Raw genomic sequence first — 23,157 nt, forward strand, 5'->3', positions numbered from 1 at the left:
TTTGACACATTTTGTAAAATATGACCCAACAGGCAGCCGGATAGGTGGGAACAGGTAGCTTCAGAAGGGCAGGCAAACAAGGCGTATACACATACACGGAAACAGAAAACACAGCCGAACCCCTTAGACAAACTCTGATATAGTGTGTGTGTGTGTGTGTGTGTGTGTGTGTGTGTGTGTGTGTGTGTGTGTATATAAACCAGGTATCACAAGGAGCATGGCACGCTGGGTCTGTGGACATACCACACGGATGGCCATTGACCATTGAGGATTCAAAATCATTGATGGTTGATGTAGAATAGTTTTGCCACTGATGGGGGAGAACAAGATGGTTTCCCTCCATCAATGTCAGGCATAAACAAATAGTGTTTTTTTTTTACAAAAGGGACCAGGAAATGGAGCATAGCTCCACCCATGATACCCATGAAGCCCCACCCCCATGTTTTGATTGGCCCACAGGCCAATCAGTCAAAGAAAATGGATGACCATAGGTAAAAAACATTGATGGTCATCCATTGTATATTATAACACTATCGATGGCCAGATAAACTATTGCCATTGATGGCAATCCCTACTGTACAGCTCAGGCATCAGCCAATAATAATTTGCCTGGTTCTTACTGCATACTGCTGTCACACATCACAGCCGCTCTGCAGCACAACAAGCCAATAAGAATCAGCCTGATTCCTACTGACTGCTGCTGGAAACCCCCCCCCCCGCAATCTACCAGATGAGTATCCACGGTCAATAGTTCAATCTTAAAATCGATGTTTTGGCTCCCCTAGACTTAAACAGACAAAATAAATAGATTACAGATATAAGAACGTTGTTTTTGCTAAGCAACTTATGTCAGAGGATCACCCATTGGCACTGCACTAAGTGGCACTGCTTGTCAAACAACATGGCATTTGACAACTGGAAGTTAACGAGCACTTACACTGGTGGTCACTGGAGGACTGCAATGTTGAGTGTTCATTCTAGCAATCTGCATCTTTCAAAACCCGTGCAGTTCCTATTTTCTGTCTGGGGTGTCGCTCTCTGCTGTGGTGCTTCTTGCACAGTGTGGTCTGTATTTCAGCACCGATATGCAGACCAGACCTGTGCTGTGCTAGATGCACAACAGCAGATACAGTGACACCCCAGGCAGGGAAGAGGAACTGCATGTGTTTTGAAGGATGCAGGGTGCTAATAAACACTGAACGTGTGAACGCAGATAAAGGGTGGAGACCAAACAAATTAAATCCGAAAATTGGAAAAGATGTGGATCTGCCAGGATCGAATATTTAAATCCCCTTACATTGAATACCCCCTTAGTCCAAAAATAATAGAATTTATACAGCACAAGTTACTCTAGCCTCCCTGCACATTAAATAGCTCTTCCATATCTTGGCGTGACTTGGTAACTCCTAGTGTATTTTCGGGAACTTTCCATCAAACTGTCTTATTGGCCAAACGTCGTATAAAAAGATACAACGCAGTTGCACACAGAATACAGACATTATGCCGCATATCATTTTAATCAGTAAAGTCTGCTGGTGTGTCTTATTGCGTGGTGTCCTGAGGTAAGATGAAGGAGGAGAGAACGGTACATGGAGGGAAACTATACTCAATATATATCCATACACAAGTCAATATTCACATCTGAATGATGGCAATAGTACAATGGGGTGACTGAAATAAAACGGTGGTAAATGAACAATGTAAAAGTGGTCATACAGCGTTCTTTTACCACAGTTTATAAAAAGGGTCTTCACCACCTCATGTTTATACCCACTTGTAAAATGCTGTTCCTCCCACATAGTCACAGCAGCGGCAGCCATTTTGTTTAATAAGCCAATAAGAATGGAAAGTTATCAATGAACTGGGGCGAGATCACTTCAGTTTGCCCACACACTGGCTGCCTCCAGACTTCAGTGTGAGCGGCTGTTTCCACCCTGCTAGACTGGCTGAGAGAAAAGCAGATCTGCCAAAGACATTACGGCACATTAACCAGATGTCTGAGCAGACAGCACATAATGTTTTCATTTATAGTGTGTTATAGGTATAGGGTTTCAGATTTTAACATGTCCACCTGAGGTTAACCATCTACTTTTGCATATATGAATATTCATGACTATTAATGAGTGTGAGAACAGCCCATGTACCGGACGGAGCATGCTCAGTGCGTTTCCGAGAGACATCATAGGCCTTATTCTAGTTCACTCTTTCTGACAAAATCCTTCTTAGATGGACAAAACCATGAGCACTGCAGTTGGGGCAGATGTTACTTGTGCAGAGAGAATTAGATTTGGGTGGGGTTTTACTTCAAAGTGAGATCTATATTGCAGTGTAAAAATAAAGCAGCCAGTATTTACCCTGCACAGAAACAAAATAACTCACCCAAATCCATATCCAGAAATACAGACCACACAGTGCTAGAAACATCAATGCAGAGGGCGACGCCCCAGGCAGAGAAAAGGAACTGCATGGTTTTCTAAAAATGCAGGGTGCTAGATATACACTTAGGGGCCAGATGCACGAAGCTTCAAAAGAGATAATATGGAGAGTAATAACCAGCCAGCTCCTACCTGCCATGTCACAGACTGTGTTTGAAATTTTTCAGGCAGGAGCTGATTGGTTGGTTGGTTATCACTCTCCAAATTATTACCTTTGAAGCTTAGTGCATTTGGCCCATAGTAATAAAATGTGTATGTATATCATTATTATATTGTATACATCTTGTGGGCACAGTACCAGCAGAGGATGTATATGCAGGGACAATTCGCCACTATAAATTGCACTGCATTATTGCCTTTGGTAAATACACAAAGCTGCAGTCACAAGCGCAGCCCGGCAATGTGACAGCCACAGGTACCTACACACAGAGGGGACAGTGACTCACAGGACTTCCCGCACACTTATAATGTGTTATTAGAGAGTCCTGGGCCCCTCCTACCCTGACTCTTGCCATGAATACACCGTCTGTAAGAGCACAAACCCCTCTCAGTGACTCCAGAGCGAAGGGAAAAAGGGTAATTTAAGATGCCCAAGGAACACCCAGCCTGGCTTCAGCAGCAGCCAGCTCACAAAACAGGCATTCTATGGCCTAACGCAGTGCCCTCTGCTCCACAGACCGGCCACTGTTCGGAGGTGAAGCAATGATCACATCGTCTGGAGGCTGCCCAACATCTGAGTGCATTATAGCCCAGACAAAGACAGACGAGCTTCTGCAGACGCTGCCCTCTCCCACTGACACTTGGGACGGCGGCACGCCATTGTCCTGCCACCCCGCACAGCTGAGCTGACCATCCGATCTGACGCAGAGCTCAAGAATACACAGAGGTTACATGTAACCTAAATGGTAGGACGGTGACAACGGGCTGCAGCATCAGATGTAGAGGGCGGTAGGGCAGTAAAATCCTAGTTATTACCAATTTCCGGGAAGATTATGATTGGCAGGATCTGTAATGCTAAATATGTCTGCAGTACTGTCAGAGGGAAAACCCATTAACATATGGGGGGGCCAGGGTGGGGGGGGGGGTTAATGCATTAGAACAAGAATAAGACAATATTAAAGAAAAAACTTGCTGGGACTTGTAGTTCCATAAAAATTGGAGACTGTCTGCTGCTGGATAAAAGCACATTACCACAAAATACTAAAACGATAACTTTAACTAGATATATTTGGCCTCTATTTACCACCCAATGTTGGAAAATGTATATAGCACATGTTACTCTGACAGGAAAGGTGGCCCCTCTCAGCTCTGGCCCCATAGCAGCTGCACCTATGATAGCTACATCTCTGTATATAACACATGTAACTGTGACAGGGAAGGTGGCCCCTCTCAGCTCTGGACCCCATAGCAGCTGCACTCCCTGCACCTATGGTAGCTACACCCTGTATATAACACATGTAACTGTGACAGGGAAGGTGGCCCCTCTCAGCTCTGGGCCCCATAGCAGCTGCACCCCCTGCACCTATGTTAGCTACACCCTGTATATAACACATGTAACTGTGACAGGGAAGGTGGCCCCTCTCAGCTCTGGGCCCATAGCAGCTGCACCTATGATAGCTACACCCCTGTATATAACACATGTAGCTGTGACAGGGAAGGTGGCCCCTCTCAGCTCTGGCCCCATAGCAGCTGTACTGCCTGTACCTATGGTAGCTACACCCTGTATAGAACACATGTAACTGTGACAGGGAAGGTGGCCCCTCTCAGCTCTGGCCCCATAGCAGCTGCACTCCCTGCACCTATGGTAGCTACACCCTGTATATAACACATGTAACTGTGACAGGGAAGGTGGCCCCTCTCAGCTCTGGGCCCATAGCAGCTGCACCTATGATAGCTACACCCCTGTATATAACACATGTAGCTGTGACAGGGAAGGTGGCCCCTCTCAGCTCTGGCCCCATAGCAGCTGCACCTATGATAGCTACATCTCTGTATATAACACATGTAACTGTGACAGGGAAGGTGGCCCCTCTCAGCTCTGGGCCCCATAGCAGCTGCACTCCCTGCACCTATGGTAGCTACACCCTGTATATAACACATGTAACTGTGACAGGGAAGGTGGCCCCTCTCAGCTCTGGGCCCCATAGCAGCTGCACCCCCTGCACCTATGTTAGCTACACCCTGTATATAACACATGTAACTGTGACAGGGAAGGTGGCCCCTCTCAGCTCTGGGCCCATAGCAGCTGCACCTATGATAGCTACACCCCTGTATATAACACATGTAGCTGTGACAGGGAAGGTGGCCCCTCTCAGCTCTGGCCCCATAGCAGCTGTACTGCCTGTACCTATGGTAGCTACACCCTGTATAGAACACATGTAACTGTGACAGGGAAGGTGGCCCCTCTCAGCTCTGGCCCCATAGCAGCTGCACTCCCTGCACCTATGGTAGCTACACCCTGTATATAACACATGTAACTGTGACAGGGAAGGTGGCCCCTCTCAGCTCTGGCCCCATAGCAGCTGAACTCCCTGCACCTATGGTAGCTACTACTCTGTGCATAACACATGTAACTGTGACAGGGAAGGTGGCCCCTCTCAGCTCTGGGCCCCATAGCAGCTGCACCCGCCGCACCTATGGTAGCTACACCCTGTATATAACACATGTAACTGTGACAGGGAAGGTGGCCCTTCTCAGCTCTGGGCCCCATAGCAGCTGCACCCCCTGCACCTATGGTAGCTACACCCTGTATATAACACATGTAACTGTGACAGGGAAGGTGGCCCCTCACAGCTCTGGGCCCATAGCAGCTGCACCTATGATAGCTACACCCCTGTATATAACACATGTAACTGTGACAGGGAAGGTGGCCCCTCTCAGCTCTGGCCCCATAGCAGCTGTACTGCCTGTACCTATGGTAGCTACACCCTGTATATAACACATGTAACTGTGACAGGGAAGGTGGCCCCTCTCAGCTCTGGCCCCATAGCAGCTGCACCCCCTGCACCTATGGTAGCTTCACCCCTGTATAGAACACATGTAACTGTGACAGGGAAGGTGGCCCCTCTCAGCTCTGGCCCCATAGCAGCTGCACCCCCTGCACCTATGGTAGCTTCACCCCTGTATAGAACACATGTAACTGTGACAGAAAAGGTGGCCCCTCTCAGCACTGGCCCCATAGCAGCTGCACTGCCTGCACCTATGGTAGCTACACCCTGTATAGAACACATGTAACTGTGACAGGGAAGGTGGCCTCTCTCAGCTCTGGGCCCCATAGCAGCTGCACCTATGGTAGCTACATCTCTGTATATAACACATGTAACTGTGACAGGGAAGGTGGCCCCTCTCAGCACAGGGCCCCATAGCAGCTGCACTCCCTGCACCTATCGTAGCTACACCCCTGTATATAACACATGTAGCTGTGACAGGGAAGGTGGCCCCTCTCAGCTCTGGGCCCCATAACAGCTGCACCCCTGCACCTATGGTAGCTACACCCCTGTATACAACACATGTGACTGTGACAGGGAAGGTGGCCCCTCTCAGCACAGGGCCCCATAGCAGCTGCACCCCTGCACCTATGGTAGCTACACCCCTGTATATAACACATGTAACTGTGACAGGGAAGGTGGCCCCTCTCAGCTCTGGGCCCCATAGCAGCTGCACTGCCTGCACCTATGGTAGCTACATCCCTGTATATAACACATGTAACTGTGACAGGGAAGGTGGCCTCTGCCAGCTCTGGGCCCCATAGCAGCTGCACCCCCTGCACCTATGGTAGTTACACCCCTGTATATAACACATGTAACTGTAACAGGGAAGGTGGCCCCTCTCAGCTCTGGGCCCCATAGCAGCTGCACTGCCTGCACCTATGGTAGCTACACCTTTGTGTATAACACATGTAACTGTGACAGGGAAGGTGGCCCCTTTCAGCTCTGGGCCCCATAGCAGTTACACACTTGCTCTTAACCTTGGACAGCCAAAAGAATCTGCGATCAATTCAGGAGGGCAAAACGTGGTCTTCCAGCTTTGCATTCATGGAATACTCAAACCAGGAGAACATAAAGATTGTATAACATGGGCGCTGCAGAGAGCCACATCTACAGTGAACCAGTACACGCTGTGCAGATAAGATGTGACTGAGCATGGAGAAAGCAAAAAGTGTCTTCTTATCTGCCCTCGTTTCTGTCTGCCGCTTCCCTCGTCCCCCGCCTTCTCTTCCTGAGACACAGTACAGTGTCTTCTTCGGTGCTTCGCCATAGTGCGACACGGCAGCAGTGTAGGCCACACATGTCCTTCACACGTCGCTTAGCAACAGTCATAACCAAAACAAATAAATCATTGACAAAAAAAAAATGACCCCCAGCTTAAAAGCCCCTCAATGGCTGCCATCTAAACACTGACAGGAGTTGTGAAGATGCTGTATTTGACTAAAAGTACCACAATAAATAGCCACGGGGCCACAGAACTGTGTGGTAACTGGTTTACCATTAAAATCTTGCATTTATTTTTATTTTTAACCGTAGTACCCTTCACTATATCTGTGAAGAAGGTTTATGGTTACCGACAGTCGCTGAGTTGCATAGGGATATACTTTACAAAATGGCCGCCATAGCCACATTTTACTTATTTAGGGTTACTTATATAGCGCAGCATATTCCGTTGTGCTTTACAATTGGGAAACAAACTGGTTAGCAACAGGCCGGTATAGAGGTAGGAGGGCCCTGCTTGCAAGCGTACGCATTTAAAAAAAAAATAGTTATGCTATTTAGCGTGTGCATTCACCAGCTTACACATGATACAACTTGGGAGCAATGTAGCATAGTCAGCCGTGTGTCATGCTAGTGGAATTTTTTAATATGACTTTTTTTTTCTTTCTTTTTTTAAATACGCCTCTTTAATAAATATGAACTTCTAAAATGATGTGCTAAATATAAAGGATTACCCCATGCCTTTTTTTCTGTCAGCTTAGTCATTTTAACCTTCTTTCCATTAATAAGTAATGCCTCTTTCCTCCCCACCTTCAGACTACAGTATATGTGTGTGTTATAAAGCAAGTCCATTTTGTAATAGGTGGACAGTTCCTCTCCTGATAGCATGTAGCATATTTGGTAGGCGTTCTACAGGAAGTGTAGGAAAACGTAAATGCCGCCGGTATGTTATACTTCCACCATGCCTTTATTTACATGTCTGCAATGCAAGCTTATAGCATACTAGGAGGCCTAGACAGGGAATACAACCAGAAGAATATCCATCAGGAAAATGCCAGGAAGCAGAGCGCTTGCACAATATCAGGAGGTGCTCAAGGCCGAACCGCTACTTCGGACTGGAAAGAACATTGTTGTTTTTTTTTTGCAGCACCATGCTCGGAAGTTGCCACACTGCAACCACAGACACAATATCACATTTACCTATCGCTTTCATAAAGTAGGAATAGTATTTATGAATGCGTCTGAAAATGAGGGCGCAGCCAATCGCTGAGGCATGATTATTTTTTATTTCACATGTAGCTCTCCAACTACTACAGTGTCATTACCTCACCACTTAGACAAGTGCCGCATGCCTCGCTACATTCTGCTAAATGTATAGAGCAGTGATAAAGAACCATAGGACCCCAGCTGTTGTTGAACTGCACATATCCCAGATTGCCTTGCAACACTTAGCATGGGCCAAAGAGCAAAACTGTTGCAAGGCATGATGGGATGAGTAGTTCAACAACAGCTGAAGTGTCAAGTTTCGCCATCGTTGGTATACCGTAGAACAGGCATGATCAAACTGTGGCCCTCTCCAGCTGTTGTGAAACTACAAATCCCAGCATGCCTTGCCATAGTTTTAGCACTCCCTAATAGCAAAACTGTGGCAAGGCATGATGGGACGTGTAGTTTCACAACAGCTGGAGAGCCACAGTTTGGACATACCTGCTGTAGGACGTATACGTGATCATTTTGCTAGGCCAATGGTTGTGCAATATTAAATTGTATATGGTTGGTGAGTTTAGCATAACAGATACCTTAAGTAATGGTTAATGGCATAGTGTTTTCATAATATGTGTGTTGTTTTTGCAGAGAATACGCCTCAGAGTGTGTACACACGGTTCGATGTTCTGTGCGATCCGATGTACGATTCGATGTTTTGTTCGATTTTTACTTTTCCCTTTTTTTTTTTTTTTCTCTACTCCTTAAGATATGCCTTAAGATATGCTTAAGATTTTGACTTTTTACCATACAATTTGCTATGCGATTTCCTATTTGATTTACTATGCGATTTCCTATGTGCCTTAAGATTTGCTTAAGATTTTGACTAAGCGATTTTGACTTAACAACAGGATGACTGACAGGGCCCTGGAAATCGTATAGCACATCGCATCTTAAGCATATCGCAAGGCACATACGATGCATGCGATATGCTTGCGATTTGTGCTAGATAGAGTGTGCTGCCCACTCTATCTCCCCTCCGATCTCTACTTAAACGGGAGCGCGCATCGGGCTAGGAAGCCCTTACAATGCATACAATCAGTATGCAATATGTATACGATATGGCTTCCGATGTTGACGATATCGTCAACATCGGAAGCCATATCGAACCGTGTGTACACACTATCAGGCTCTAAGGAGATATCTCTTATATCTCCTACCATACACACTAGGGTTGGTTTCTACAGAACCCTGTCAGACAACCATTACTGAAGCACCCAGAGGAAACCAATCTGAACATGGAGAGAACATACAAACTACACACATATAGGACCGCAGTCGGAAGTGAGGACCTCAGTGCTGTGAGGCAGGAATGTTAAGAATGGCAAATGAACCCTCACCACAAAGAATCCTGTCTACTTGTTTCCTAGCACGTCGCCCGCAATTTTGAGCGAAGTGCATCTTATGCCATCGCATCGCATGCAACATAGCGGCATGCAATGCGATTTTTAATTGTACAAGCACCCTAATGGGTGCTTACAATGTTAAATGCCCCCCCATTGTCAACGCCTCCCCCACTATCAACGCCAACCCGACGCGTGGCGGTACGCTCCCTCTGATCTTTTCATACCCCCACTATCCACGTTGGCGTGGAGTTGACTTTAGATAGTGTGGCGAGCCACCGAGCCCGAAGCGTGGTGAGCGCAGCAAGCCCCGCGAGGGGACACTGATTACTTTACATGTATTCAGTGTCCGCTCGTCACGCTTCGGGCTCGTATTCCGCTGCGCTCGCCACACTATCTAAACTCAACTCCACGCTGACGTGGATAGTGGGGGTATGAAAAGGTCGGAGTACGCGTACCGCTGCGCTCGCCACGCTTCGGGTTGGCGTTGATAGTAGGGGTGGCATGGACAATGGGGGCCATTTAACATTGTAAGCATCCATCAGGGTGCTTGTACAATTAAAAATCACATTGCATGCCATTTACTGGTATGCGATATTTCATTTTACAAGCACAAGAATATCACATCGCATACCACTAAATATGGTATGTGATGGGCGCCGTGCTAGGAAACAAGTACTGAATCCTGCTCATGTACAATGAACCAATTGCTGACCTTAGGGACAAGAAGGTGAAAGAGCGAGACAACTGCCCACCAAGCCGGTCTATCTGCTTACATGGGAAGTGTGTGACAGAGGCAGAACAAAAAGGCAGCTAGAAGCCATTGTTACAGCACAGCGACGGTCATTTCCTTGTGGAACAATACCTTAGTAATCCTTGCTAAATAAGGCACTGGCTCTCCCTAAAAGAAACATCCAGATTATCGCTGTATTCCAGCAATTCGGTGGTTTACAAAACGTTTGTTTTTCTTCATACTCCAAATACGGCCCTGATAGGAACAAAGCCTCTCTATGGAGAATAGAACATCTTCAGAATGAAGCTTAGACATTGTGGTCTTTGAAGGGTTGGACAATCTGCAGATCGGCTGCTGGGATCTTCTATCGCTTGCAGCCCGGAATAATCATGGAGTGCACGGGGTGGTGTATGTGTGTGTGTGAGATGCGGAGGGAACATAGTCCATACACCAGGGGAAAAACATATGAAGACTATGCGTATATTCTGCCATATTGTCTCCACAGGTATCCGGTAGCAGACAGACAATGTCTACGTCAGTCAAAAAGTTGACAAGCCATAGGCCCACATGCGTTTTTCACGATTTTTAGTTTTTCATTATTGGACTTTTTTTATACTTAACCATCCATGTGGGAATGGTAGTGTTCCGAAGCAAGGAGAGCGTAGCATGCGAGGGTACGTGATACACTAATTGGGGGTTTACATGCTCAGAAACTGAAATTTACATAAAAAAATGTGAAAAACTCTGTCAGTTGACCTTGTGCATGCCGATCCATTGACAGTTGACCTTGACTTGGACTGAGCTATTCCATACCCATCCACTAAACATCGATGGTTGATGATCATTGAAACACCATCGGTGGTGCCGGTTCCCATGGCCGAGTTATGCTCATGATTCCTACGGATGGCTTAAAACCCCATCTAGTGATGACCATCACTACTTGCATCTACCCCATGGTACAAAAAAAACAAGCGTGGAAAAAGGCGTCAACTCACCCGCACAGAACTCTGTTGAATTTGAACTTGATGGTTTAGATAAGAGTCTGGGTCAGTGGTCTAGGAAGAGTTTCTTGTGTTCATCTCTAGCAAACGTCTACATTATATGTAAAATGTGTGGGAATTTTTACCGGGAAATGACTGGAGGGAAAAAAATAAAATACAATAACACTCTCTAATAACGCTACTGAGGTTTTAGAGTCTCAGACATGCCCTCGCGCGTCTTATAAACCAGAGGACACGGCCCAACATGGAGAAAAACACAGTCACAGAAGACACATTTATTTTCCCTAGTCTATAATTTGCTAAACCGCCCAGTTTACGAACACTGCCAACCAAAACAATCAATTATCCAGAATCCTATTGCAATAATCACCGCCAAGGATTCATGAGGTAAAGCAATTCATTTGTTACTAAATATAACTTCTCAGCCCAACCTGCTTCAAAGGGAACAAGGTCGGCAGTCTTGACTCCAATTTTTGTATCTCCAAAGAAGGATGTACCAATTAAAGTCCTATGCTTTGTTTGGGAACGGTATTAGCAAATACACCAGTTTAACCTTCATTTAAATGTGTTTCATGTAAACGTCTTTAAGCGTTAATATTACCCCAAAAAAGGTAAATGATCGTCTAGTATTTGCGATATTGTACTTGGCTTGTGTGATCCAACACTGGTAAGCCCTTGTATTTCTGTTACGGTGCAGAGATACTCTCTTCTTCCCCATCTATAGACCCCCACTATATGCATGGAATAGCCCACCACAGCTGAATCAAGTAGAGCATCACTAGACCACAGCATCCAGAGACCCCTCACTCCCCAGAACAGGTACATTTCAAAGTCAGGCTCCAGGTATAAACTTAGTAGGGGTGGGCAAACCCCTGGATGGTTACGATGTGACATTTTTTCAAGCTGTGCTAAAGTCAGGATACAGGCATGTCCTCAAAATATCCGCAACTGTTCTTTTTTTTTGGGTGCAATATTTAACTAAACTTCAATGAATTGACTTGTCTGTATTTGTAATTATTTATGCTAAAAGAACATTCGCCGTGAGCGGCGCTGGCATTTTTAGCAGATATATTGAGGCTCTCTCACAGCAACATTGGCCCTCAAAGGGTTAAGGCTGAGTCTGGTGTTCATTCTTGCACCCGTACCTTTCAAAAGCTGCAGTTTCTCTTTACTGCCTAAGGCACCTATCTCTGCTAAGGTGATTCTAGAAGCGCCACCGGAGAGCACATGTAGGAAAAATGAATTGCACAGGTTTTTACAAAGTTTAGCTAGAAAATAAGCAATCTAAAAATTAAAATTATATCTATCATTTTTCTATTGCATTCTGGAAAATGAGATTGGTTGCTATGGGAAACATCGCCTCTTCAGTAAAATATAAAAAAAGTCTAGTATCTTAGTGAGAAGCAACATCTTACGTCACCACTTATGGGATGTGCCGATAGTCGGGATCCCGACGGTAAAGATGTCGACATTACCGCCAGACGGAATCCCGGAGCACATAGTCTATTCTCCATCGTGGGGGTCCACAACCCCCATAGAAGGGGTATGTAACCTTGTGGGGAGCAAAGGGGGCTGCCGTGCCTCGTTGGGGCCTCATTGTGCTCCGCTGCTGCCGGCATTTCCTGCTGCTGGTATGCCGACTGTCGGGAAATCACAATGAAACTGATAGTAGCAATGTCGAATATAGTAATATTATTAATTATACAAATGTATACATTGTAGGGTACTTATGTACTATCTGGGCGTCCGATTTAGAATCGGGCACATCGCATCGCATGCGACCATCGGATGCGATGCGATGACCCGATTTTTCCATAGGAATCAATGTTAAAATGGACTGAGTCCATTTTAACATAGAATTCAATGGGAAAAAGGGGTCCTTTTCATACCCCTACTATCCAAGTGGGCATGGAGTTGGATATAAACCTGTGGCGAGCGTAGCGAGCCACCGAGCCCGAAGCGTGGCGAGCGTAGCGAGCCCCGCGAGGGGACACAGAATACCGTCCGCTCGCCTCGCTACGCTCGCCACAGGTTTATATCCAACTCCATGCCCACTTAGATAGTAGGGGTATGAAAAGGACCCCTTTTTCCCCATTGAATTCCATGTTAAAATGGACTCAGTCATTTTAGCATTGATTCCTATGGAAAAATCGGGTCATCGCATCGCATCCGATGGTCGCATGCGATGCGATGCGATATCGCATCTGATTGTATGCCTTAACTTAAGGCATACAATCAAAAAATCGGACGCCCAGATACTACATAAGTACCCATTGTAGTAGTGTATCCCTACTTCCCGTGTATGCCCTGTGCAGCAAGTGTGGCCAGACTGCTGCCCTCCAGCTGTTGTAAAACTACACATCCCTGCATGCCTTGCCACAGTTTTAGCATTCCCCAGTGGCAATGCATGCTGGGACTTGTAGTTTCACAACAGCTGGAGAGCCACAGGTTGACCAAGCCTGCTGTACAGCAATAGGTCCCTACTATCCGACAGGATTGGCAGAACAATATGGAGAACTAACAGTCAATCACGTTCCTGTTTCATTATCATGCACAAATTAGCAAATGTGTGCGATTCAGCCAGCTGCTACCTCAGACATGTGCTACATTGCAGCTATGATGTCTGAGATCAGGAATCCTCAAACATACAGCAGCCCATGAGTCAATGTGACTGACGTAACATTGGATGTACACAAGGCACCCATCAGCAACTGGCATTTGTGTGTGTAGTGCACGTTAAACGATGAACACGGCGTCTGATTGGCTGCCGCATCATCACTCACCTAACTAACTGAATTATTAATGGATAAATTATTGGTAATGGTAATGAAAAATTACATGTTCCGATCTATAAACCATTCCGTTACAGGCAAAAAATAAAACTCAAGCTCATCGCATGTTTCCATCAGGTCACCAAGCCATGGAACTAGGCCCAAATAGACTTCCTGACTTCAAAATCTGTCTGGTGCATCCAAACGCAGTGCTTCTCATTAAAATACATTGGGAGCTGTGTGAGAACGCTTGTTATGTACACAGCACCTTAAGTTGCTGGGAAGCTGTAAGAACGCACATTTGTGTGATTAGGCTTTGTTTATTGACTATCAATGCCTGAAGCCCACCAACTCAAAGACTTTTTTTATCACGGGCTGCAATTTTGTCCCAATAGCTTGTTTTTGTATTGAGGGCAGATAGATCCTTTCAGCGGTTCTCCATTCGCAACTTGCGTGCGGGAAGGAAATCGTTTGATGGTCGTGAAATCTGCAGTGTCTTAGGTCTGCGAGCGCCCGGTGCTCAAACCGTGGGCGCGAACACACAGGGGAGCGAATGACCAGGATAAGGTCTTATGTCCAAGTTCACGCAACCATGACCTTGGCCTATGTGTGGCACCCCACTGCAGCAAGATAGAAGCAGAACGCAGACATGTTCTGGTCCTCGAGGTCAGTGGTTCCGAAGCTTTTTTTGAATCACAGCACCGTAAAGCATCGGTGCCCTTAGGACAAAAGTTTCTTACAAAGAAACTTAGAAAACAATCATAAATTCAGTCAAATGTGTTCATAGGTCATAATTAAGTTCAATGATGTGGGGAGGGACAAGATTTGATTGTTTGTCCACATATTTTTGGGTTGGAAGTAGCAAGCACTTGTCAGACCATAAATCAATTTAATTGGTTCCAGACCACCAATACAAGGCACCCAAGGGTGCAACAGCACACAGTTTAGGAACCACTGCTCTAGGTTCGTAATATTATTAATCTAAGGGGGATATATCAAATCTTGGGGGGAAATTCAAATGACTGATGTTGCTTCAGAGATGAGTAAGTTGGGAGATGCAGTTTATGGCCTCCATACATGTGAGATTTACTGGGGCAATGACCTGTTGGTCAGGATAGGGGGAAATAAGGAATATTATGCTTAAAAAAAACCACTCCCAAAACTGACATTTTGAACATGGCTAATTTCCGAGACGGATCGCCGGTCAACTGATCAGTTTTTTTGACCAGGGTCTGGAAATCTCCTCATGGGGGCAATCAGTCATGGTAAACTGATTTTTTTACATAAATGTTGGGTGTAACGCTGTCAATGTAGGCGGTAACACCTTGACTAGCCCAGAGGCAAGAGGCTGAGAGCAGAAATCCTCTAGTCGTTAGCATTTCCATACTACTAATTGCACAACGCCAGAACGCCATTGGCATCACTAATAAGTTCATAGTGCATTCAATTCCCCCCCCCCCTTTCCTTTGAGATAAACCGTATAGTTGCCCACTTCTGTCATTTTTCTAGTGCAGCCTGTAAAAATACTTCATCTTCGTTACATTAGTAGGCATTATGAATGTAATAGTCACATAATTATACCAATATCCAAGAAACCACCACAGCTTCCAGCCCTAAACAGGCTGACAGAGGGTAGCCTTGACCTGTTCCTAGAATTACCTCACAAACCATTTTTAGCAATAGGGGATCAAAAGCAAATATGAGCTGCGATAGATGCAGGGGTTGATGCTGGACAAAATATACAGTAGTAGTGTACATTCTAGCACCCGCTATCTTTGAAAACCCCTGCAGTTCCTCTTCCCTGCCTGGGGTGTCACTGTCTGCTGTAGTGCTTCTACCACAATGAGGTCTGTATATCAGCACCGATATGCAAACCAGGCATGGAAGAGGAACTGCATGGGTTTTCAAAGATAGCGGGTGCTAGAATGAACACTAGTAGATGGGCTGAGGTAAGTCTGACTCATTGGTGCTCACACGCACTCACACTTTTACTAGTGCGAAAGATCCAACTGAAAACGACGCAGCGTGCACTTCCATCAGCATGCCCATGTACAATCCAGCTGCAAGTGAGGATGTGACAGTGTCAGGTGCTTGTGCATCACCGGAACTTGCATGCGCTTTGCCCCTGCAGTGTGTGCATTGCGAGGACGCACAAGATGTATTCACCATGTCAACTTTGCACCAGCCACAGCTGAGCAGCTTGCAGGATTAGTTTATAACAGGGGTGGCCAAACCGTTCCTCAAGATCTACCAACAGTGCATGTTTTCCAGAAAACCTGTGAATCTATAGTAGGAATGAATGCAGCATGTTTGAGAATGTGACAATTAGTAATGACTACACCTGTGCACCAGCTAAGTGATTTGAAAAATGTGGACTGTTGGTAGATTTCGAGGACCAGTTTGGCCACCCCTGGTTTAGGGTAAACGGTCTTTAGGTCGACAAAGAATATAGTCGACATGAGTTTTAGGGGGTTTCTCATACTTTGGAATGTGGCAGCAACAAATAATACTGCTCAGATATTTTTAAAAACCCGCAATGGCCTCTATACTATACAAATATAATTTCCAGTTATAATTGTTTGATGTTGTGAGTCTTTTCTGTCTGTTATTGTCTTTTTTTTATTGTCTTTTTTTTTTATCAAAGTGAACTTTAATGATTGGAAGCTTTACATGAATTTTTCTTATTTAATAAATATTCTATTATTAATTACCATAATGTGTGTTTAATTCACTGAGTAGGACTGCGCTTTAAAGTGACAGCCACAATATTTGTTGCTGCCACATTCCAGATTTTGACCATCCAAGTGGATTGGGATCGATAAAGTGTGCCACCCACAGTGGTAGCGTGGCAGGCGATACACCAATTGGGGGTCCATTTGCTGCCCGTTAAAAATTGGCACCCCAAAGACCTATTGACCTTTTCACGTGTCGACCAATTTCAGGTCAACTTTTTTCCCTGTGTGAACATTTCTTCCATGACAGCCTTATGCATGTTGACTCAATGAAGCAGACCCTCAGTTTTGGACCTGAAAGGATAAATGTAAGAAATGGCGAATTGAGGCAGCTGGCGCAATTCCTAGCGAGACAGTCACAAACGACATTTCATTTAAATTAAGAACGCCACTGGCTCTGTCTTTATGCAATTTAAATCTAGTGACTTTCTCAGGAGAATCCCCTAGACTCCTGCATACAGTACAAAGTCTGTGCATGCAGATGTAGAATACGACAACAGGTGTACAGCAGCATATGATGGCCAAAAATTCTGGGGGGGACCCAAAAAACTGCTGCATTTACTAAAATAATATGTGGACCAATCAGCACCAGGAATAATAGCAGCAATCGTGGGGTGCGAATATAGAGGAGTTTGACTAACGTCATCGTACTCAGTGACATAATTACTAGCGATGGGGCCATTGCGTCCTTGCACAGTCCTGTACAGATCCCAGGGTAGCGTGCTGGAGAAGTACACTAGTTACAGTCGCACATCACTTGAGTTGTCAATACTATAAGCATTGATAAATGATAGAGTGCCAATGGCTAACGGAGGGGGACAATAACCAGCACAGGGGTAGTAAGGTGACATGAGTGAATTGAGTGACAGGGCTAAGATGTGTGGAGGGGGTGGTCTAGGGTGGGCTCAGACAGAAAAGCCACAAGGGTCTATATGAGAGGGGGCATTGTGACGTGTAAGTGAGGGAGTTGGAAATAGGAGCTGTCACTTAACATATAGGGGAGGAGGTTGGTTCTCTGGTGGGAGGTATGGTGGTGGGCCCTGGCAATGAGCGGGGGGGGGGGGGGGGGGGCATGCCAGGCAAGGGGTAGGTGAATAAAGGCAGAGGGTGAATGAGGCACAGGTGACATAGAGCAAGGCATGATGGGAGGTGATGGGAGTGAGGTATGAGGCACTATGTACATGTCAGTGTTAGTAAAGTATGTCAGGTAATAACTCCAGTAACAGGGTGTAGATGAGCTATGACAGGACAGTACTGCACAGGAGACACCAGGAGAGGGTATTATATACAGTGACAGGGGGGGGTAAGTAATGCACAGACCCCCACATACCAGGGGTAGGTCCCAGCACTCTATGTACACTTCCTGCTCACACAATGGTAATAGCCGTCCCATGCACCCAGCCAGCAGCAGCAGCACGAAGGTGAGCAGGGGCACAGTGCTGCATGTGCCCTGCCTGCACCCCCTTACCTCCACCCTACGGGCACAGCTCCTCGGCTCACTCCTGGGGGGGTCATGCGGGTGTCCGACCGGGTGAGAGAGTACCAGCACACAGCCACAGTTGTCATCCAGAGGTAGACGGCACCGCAGCAGCAGCACACACAGGCACAGGCAGTGCGGGGAGGGGGAGGCAGGAAGGGCTGTGTGTCAGAGGAGGGACTGGGACAGGGGGAGGGGAACCAGTAAGACAGAGAAATGGGGAGGAGGGAAGGTAGAGAGCACTGGGAGGGACTGGGGGGAGAGAGAGTGAGAAGGATGCACTGCAGACAGGCTGGGGGCGAGAGAGATAAAGTACCTACCAGCCAGCTCCTAACTGGACCTTTTCAAACACAGGCTAACATGTCTGTTAGGAGCTGATTGTCTAGAACTCTACATCTCTCAACTGTATCTCTCTCCCAAGGCTCAGGGACTGATTCAGGTTGGCTCGTAAAGATGCGAATTCAGGGGAACATTTATTAAGCTCGGTGAAGTGATAAACTGTCTGGTTTTTATCACCGGCCAATCAGCTCCCGTCATTTTTCAAACCAAGCCTGTAACTTCACAGTTAGGAACTGATTGGCCGGTGATAAAAGCCAGCATTTTATCACTTCACTAATAAATCTGCCCCTGAGTATGGGGACCGATGTTGCAGGTCTGAGCATGTATATGGGCAAAAAATACACTAGTGTAACCTCGCAGTGCACATGCCTACGGCAAGTATACCACTCACAGAGGAGTTCGCGCACAGCGTTGCGAGCAGGAGCCTGGAGTGTTTGCTGGGCATTCCCACAAAAATGGTTGCGGCGTCCCCATTTGAACGCAGGTGTGCCAAAGCCTGTTCAGGCGGGTGGCTGACATCAGATGCTCGCCCCGTCTATGTCCAGGTGCTCGTAAAGAAAAGTCAGCCTAGACTAACTTTTATTTGCATAAGGGTGAAACAATCATTCGATGGTCGCCGACAATCAAATGATTTTTTCCCCCGTACGTTCCCATGCAAATGGATGTGTGAGCGTACACATGCATTCGAATGCAAATATGGCCATTTTCACGGGGAAGGGAGGTGTGAGTTTGCACGGCCGGCGGACAGCGTCTGACCGCTTGGTAAGCTGAGAATGTACCGAGCCAACGTGAATCAGCTCGGGTGGGGGGGCATTTGAATTTGTGACGGGGATCCCCCACAACAAGTGTACGGGTGGCTGGCCCATTTAACATTGAATATGGTTAATGCCCCCCCCCCCCCAATTTTAAACGCCACCCCGCTATTGACGCCAAACCGAAGCGTGGCGAGCGCAGCGAGTCCGCGAGGGTCGGCGGTACGCGTCCTGCGACCTTTTCATACCCCTACTATCCACGTCGGCGTGGAGCTGAGAATAGAAAGTGTGGAGAGCCACCGAGCGCGAAGCCACCGAGGGGACGCGGATACCTGTGAAGCCCGCGATGGGCCGCGATACCTTTGAAGGTATCCGCGTCCCCTCGCGGGGCTCGCCACGCTTCGGGCTCGGTGGCTCGCTGCGCTCCTCACACTTTCTATTCTCAACTCCACGCCGACGTGGATAGTAGGGGTATGAAAAGGTCGTAGGATGCGTACCGCCGCCCCTCGCGGACTCGCTGCGCTCACCACGCTTCGGGTTAGCATCTATAGCGGGGTGGCATTAAAATTGGGGGCCATTTCAAACATCAGGGGGGGGTTCTATTACAATGGGGTGTTTTGGGTCATTTCACATTAAAATGAATGCAAAATCGCGTCGAACGCATTGCATGCGATTTGGTTGGCATGCGATGCGATCGACACAATTTTTTCCGACGCAATGCTCACAATCAAAATCGGTGGCGCCGTGCTAGGAAACAAGTACCAAAAAACCATTGGTTCTGCTGTGCCATCGATGGACGGACACTATCTGCTTCTCTCCCGTCAATGGCAAAAGTATTCGACATCGGCCATAAACCATTGAAGAATTCAAATCATCGATGGACGATGGCAAGCCCTAAGGCAGGGTCTATCCAGTTTATGCTGTGCAGGAAATTGACTTGTGAGAACACTGTAAATTCTTCAATGTATCATTGTAATGTGAGACCAATGTATCATTCTCATGTACATGTGTCACTCTCTGGCCTCCATGGGAAAAGAGAACACTGATAAAAATCATGGGGGTTATTCAGACCTGATCGCACGGCTGTGAATTCATGGGCCTGGCGATTATCGATAGTAGGGCTAGTCGGAAGACCATCATCAAATGATGGCTGGGCTTCTGCATCCAATCTTTTGATGTCCATCACATCAAAAGAATTTGATAGGGAAAAAAAAAGAATATGATTTGTGCGCAAATATCTTCGGCATGGCCATGTATGCGCAGAAGCACTGCAGCATTGCTAGCCGGTGGGGGGGGGGGGACCATCAAATCACCATCAAATATTTACCATTCTATGGCGACAAACATCTGCCACCAAAACAAAATCATTGATGGTTAAGCAGCATTGCGATGCGAATCCCATCCTAATCGATAGACTGCGCATTCATACAGAATGCAGAGAACATACGCAAGGCCATCCTGCGATAAAATCCTGCTACTTTTTTTTTTCTGTCGCTGACCGTACGCAACTTTGTCAGGAAGCTGGCGTTTGGGGGTGGTAACCAGACGTTTTCTGGGAGTGTCAGGGAAACCGCAGGCGTGCCCAGGAGAAGTCATGTGACTTCACCTCTGACCCCCGATCCGACTGCTTCTATCACAGCCACTGAGTTGGTCATACCTATGCACAGGCTTGGAAAGTGAACTTGCTCGGTGAGCGTCATACCACCAGTGGATTGACTAATCGCCAATCCACCCACTTTTCGCAAGCCGTGCTTAGTCAATTTAAAGGCTTGCACAGGGCGGGATTTCATTCTGTGGGGGTGGCATATACCTGATTGCAGGGATCCAAAAATTAGCAGCCTTGCGGCCAGGTGTGAATAACCCCCATCAGGGCCGGTGCAAGCCCTGTCAGCGCCCCAGGCGAGCAGTCCGCCGCCCGCCCCGCCTCGCCCGCTCCGACCCCCCCCCCCCCCCCCGTCTCACCCATTCCGACACCCCCCCCCCCCTCCTCACCCTTGCCGACGGGGGGGGGGGGGAGGGCAGCGGGCACCGGGAGCTGACTACTGTGTTTCAGGGTGGGAAGCAGCAGGTTGCTGCTGTTCAGCACGGGGGAGGGCAGCGGGCGCCGGGAGCTAATTACCGCGCTCCAGGGGGGGGGGGAGCAGCAGGTTGCTGCTGTTCAGCACGGGGGAGGGCAGCGGGCACCGGGAGCTAATTACCGCGCTCCAGGGGGGGGGGGGAGCAGCAGGTTGCTGCTGTTCAGCACGGGGGAGGGCAGCGGGCACCGGGAGCTAACTACCGCGCTCCAGGGGGGAAGCAGCAGGTTGCTGCTGTTCAGCATGGGGGGAGGGCAGTGCTGGGCACTGACTGCGGGTAGGCTCTAGTCAGGGGTGGGGATGGGGATTGTTGTACTCGCCTCCTTCATTGAATTGGCTGGGTGTCCCGTACTGCTGCAGCTTGTCAGCTTTCTTCTGACTTCCTGGTCTCCCCGGCGGCTCACTACTGCCCTCCAGTGGCCGGCGCCCTAGGCAAATGCCTAAAGCTGCCTAGTGGTGGCGCCGGCCCTGCCCCCCATAATATGAGGCACCAGTGGCTAAGAGGCCTTATCACTTATACCCCTTTTACACCAGAGGTTGGACCCGGGATATTGCCTCTCCAGTCCAGGGCAGGGCATGGTGTAAATGGGCTGAAAAAAAATAACACGGGTACTGTTCCCCGGGAATCTGACCCGGCAAATGTTCAGGGTCGGACACGGGGCTTATCCGGGGCTCAGGGTGGTGTAAATGGTCATTATCCGGGTTATTTGGAGGGTAGAGGGGCGCGAAGAGCTGATTGGTGCTTCTGCAGCTCTGGCAGATGATGTAATCTGCTGGAGACCCGCACAGGGCGCATGTAGCAGCGCAGCAGCAGCGTTACCACGCTCTGTGCTGCAAGCACACTCCACACTGTGTTTACAGCCTCATCTGCTGCAGCACACACTGGCTGTGACAGTGTGTTCCACTTTGGCTGACCCCAAACCTGATCTGCATTATCATGTCTGCAACTGCAACAGAGCTACTCCGTCTGCCATCTTTGCTGCAATGCTGGGAGCAGAACCCACCCCCTCCCTTTTCCCTTTCTTGTGACTTCATCTCAAACAGCCCAAAGGTCCATTTTTAATGACACCAGCAAGGAAAGACAGGGCTGATCCGTTTTCAGTGTGAAAGGGCCTTACCCGGGAATAACCCGGATTGAAGTGCAGTGTAAATGGGGTCTGAGGCAGGGCATGCCCTGGCAATATCCCGTGTTCGATTTCCCGGGTCCTATCCGGTATTCTGGTGTAAAAGTGGTATTAGGCAGCTGAAACAGACTGGTATTGTGTAATGATTCACTGTAATTTAACAGGAATTGAGAAACTTGTTACCTTGGGTTACAGGCATCAGAGCTACACAATGGGCGGCTATATACTAATACAGGTAAAATGCTTATGAATTGCTCTGATTTACGGAGCTGTGTTAATGAGTAGCCCTCAGTATTGATGGATGCACAATGCTTATCTTCTGAACCAGGGCCGGATTAAGGAGGGAACTCAGGGGGTCAATACCTCTAGCTAGGGGCCCCCTGTGGTCGGCATGTATTTTTTAAAATATTTTTTAGCTAAAGGTTTTGTGCATGGGAGCGGGGTAGTGCTGCAGCTTCGCCTATCTGCAAATGTGACAATGATTGATGGTGCTGAACATCGGGAACCAAGGCACAATGACTGCACAATTGTGCAGTGCATTACTGGGAGTTGACTAAGTCCCATGACACTTTGCGCAAGAAGTCAGATGCTGAAAGGATTGTGCTGAGCTCTGATTGGTGGAGCTCATCACATACTTCTCAGCCTGTCCATGGAGGACAGCAGCAGCAGCTGCCTCGTCATGGGAGGGTTTTTAATCAGAGGCAGCATTGAGCCTGTGAGGTCTACAGTCCTACAGAGTAAGATACAGAGGGACAAACACAGGATTTTCATGCGGGGTGCTTATATCCAGGGGTGCTTTGCTGCTAGAACAGTACATGTAAGATTAGCGCACATGACTGGGGATGTTTAAACATTGTGGCTACTGTCTGACATACCCTGTTAGCTGCTGTGTGGACCTGCATCC

The 23,157-nt window shown here is 47.5% G+C and overlaps 1 protein-coding gene across 5 annotated transcripts in view; it reads right to left on the reverse strand.

The window, feature by feature from the left end:
• Positions 1 to 18,198, reverse strand: part of ARHGEF1 (Rho guanine nucleotide exchange factor 1) — a 73,783-nt gene extending 55,585 nt beyond the window's left edge. For 3 of the 5 annotated variants that reach the window (XM_083162227.1, XM_083162226.1, XM_083162225.1), the window contains exon 1: positions 17,955 to 18,198. The gene's annotated coding sequence lies outside the window, so the exon portion shown is untranslated. The remainder of the gene's footprint in view (positions 1 to 17,954) is intronic. The other 2 variants (XM_083162229.1, XM_083162228.1) reach the window with 1 other exon arrangement.
• Positions 18,199 to 23,157: the final 4,959 nt, after the last annotated feature.

Source organism: Crinia signifera, chromosome 19 (assembly GCF_055691185.1).
Source record: "Crinia signifera chromosome 19, ASM5569118v1, whole genome shotgun sequence".
Lineage (NCBI taxonomy): Eukaryota > Metazoa > Chordata > Amphibia > Anura > Myobatrachidae > Crinia > Crinia signifera.